The sequence below is a fragment of the Ochotona curzoniae genome, unplaced genomic scaffold (assembly GCF_017591425.1).
Source record: "Ochotona curzoniae isolate NIBS_2020 unplaced genomic scaffold, NIBS_Ocur_1.0 contig_2294, whole genome shotgun sequence".
NCBI lineage: Eukaryota > Metazoa > Chordata > Mammalia > Lagomorpha > Ochotonidae > Ochotona > Ochotona curzoniae.
The window spans coordinates 6,211,844-6,213,655 of NW_024465405.1; the positions used below are offsets into that span (position 1 = coordinate 6,211,844).

Here is a 1,812-nt window from a genome sequence, read left to right on the forward strand (position 1 = left end):
TGAACCCTAGCACCCACACGAGCAGTTCTGATCCAGCTCCCTGCTAATAACCTGGGAGAAGCTTGGCTCTTGGTGTCACCTGGCCCAGTGCAAGGGGATCGCTCTCTATCACTCTGCCTATCACACAACTTTTAAAAGGTAGTGAGGAGGGGGCCCGGCGGGGTGGCGCAAGTGGTTAAGGTCCTCGCCTTGCACGCCCGGGATCCCATATGGGCGCCGGTTCTATCCCGGCAGCCCCGCTTCCCTTCCAGCTCCCTGCCTATGGCCTGGGAAAGCAGTTGAAAACGGCCCAAAGCTTTGGGACCCTGCACCAGCGTGGGGGACCCGGAAGAGGCTCCTGGCTTCGGATCAGCATAGCATCGGCCGTTGCGCTCACTTAGGGAGTGAAGCATCGGACGGAAGATCTTCCTCTCTGTCTCTCCTCTCTGTATATCCGCCTTTCCAGTAAAAAAATAATAAAAATAAATCTTAAAAAAAAAAAAAGGTAGCGAGGAGGGCCCAGCACCATAGCGTAACAGTTAAGGTCCTCGCCTTGAACACGCTGGGATCCAATATGGGCGCCGGTTCTAATCCCAGCAGCTCCACTTCCCATCCAGCTCCCTGCTTGTGCCCTGGGAAAGCAGTCAAGGATGGCCCAAAGCCTTGGGATCCTGCACTCGCGTGGGAGACCCGGAAAGAAGTTCCCGGCTCCTGGCTTTGAATCGGCACAGCACCAGCCATTGTGGCCACTTGGGAAGTGAATCATCGGACAGAAGATCTTCCTCTCTGTACATCTGCCTTCCCAATAAAATAAATAAATCTTAAAAAAAGAAAAAAAGAAAAAAAAAGGGTAGTAAGGAAGGGAAAACCCTGTGTGACTCTGGTTTGCTGACTGTGTGAGTGCCAACGGAGGCCAACCCTGGGTGGGGGCAAACCAGCAATGCGGCCACTCTGTGCTGACAGGGGAGGGGCGGGCCCCAAGCAGCTGGCGGTCAGGGCCAGCAGGCTGACATGGACCCTGTCTGTGCAGGAAAGAACAGACCTTAAAATCACACACAGGGCGGGGGTGGGAGACACAGGAGCTGGCCCCTATGGGGACTCGGCCTGCCAGTCTGCAGGGGAAGCCAGGGTCCCGCTGCTAACACACAATAAGGCCTCAGGTGGCCTCCACATGCCAAGTCAGGCCAACCCTGAACAAGCACATCGTGCACAGCGTACGCCTCTGGGTGCTTCCCAGACTCAACCCACGATACAGGCCGGTGGGGGAGGGGGGGTCTGCACCTGCACCGGGGCACTTCCTACGACTCACCCCGTAACACGGTCGGGGGGCTGCACCTGAACCCACCTCGGGACTCTGAGCTCGAGGGGCGCTCCCCACGATCTACCCGGCGACATGGGCCGGGGGACTGCACCTGCCCCGGGGCTTGGGGAGCTCCCTATGACTCACCCCGTGACGAGGGGCGACATGAGCCGGGGAGGGGGCCCACGTGTCACCGCGGGACTCAGGCCGGAGAACACCTGGGACCATGCCAGCTCCACCCTGCCCTCCCGGGGAACAGCGGGCCACGGCCGGGCGCAGGAGCGCCGCCTCTCCCGGACGCACGCCCGACTCTATGGTCTGTGCCGGGCCCACGTGACGCGCGCGCAGCCAATGCGGGCGAGGCCCCGCACCACCGAGACGACGGGGCACGGGCCAGAAGGGCCCCGCGCAGCGGCTCGCGGTCGCCGGCTCGGCTCCGCCGCGGCGCTTGCAGCTCGGCGCTGCCGCCATCTTCCTGGAGGAGACGCTCGAACGCCCAGGACCCCCCGCCCCGGGGTCGCTGCACGGCCGGC

At 61.9% G+C, this 1,812-nt stretch overlaps 1 protein-coding gene across 1 annotated transcript in view; it reads right to left on the reverse strand.

Annotated features, from left to right (window-relative positions):
• The window catches only part of LOC121151154 (high density lipoprotein binding protein), a 42,970-nt gene that overhangs the window by 40,945 nt on the left and 213 nt on the right, over positions 1-1,812 (reverse strand). The gene's annotated exons all lie outside the window — the stretch shown is intronic.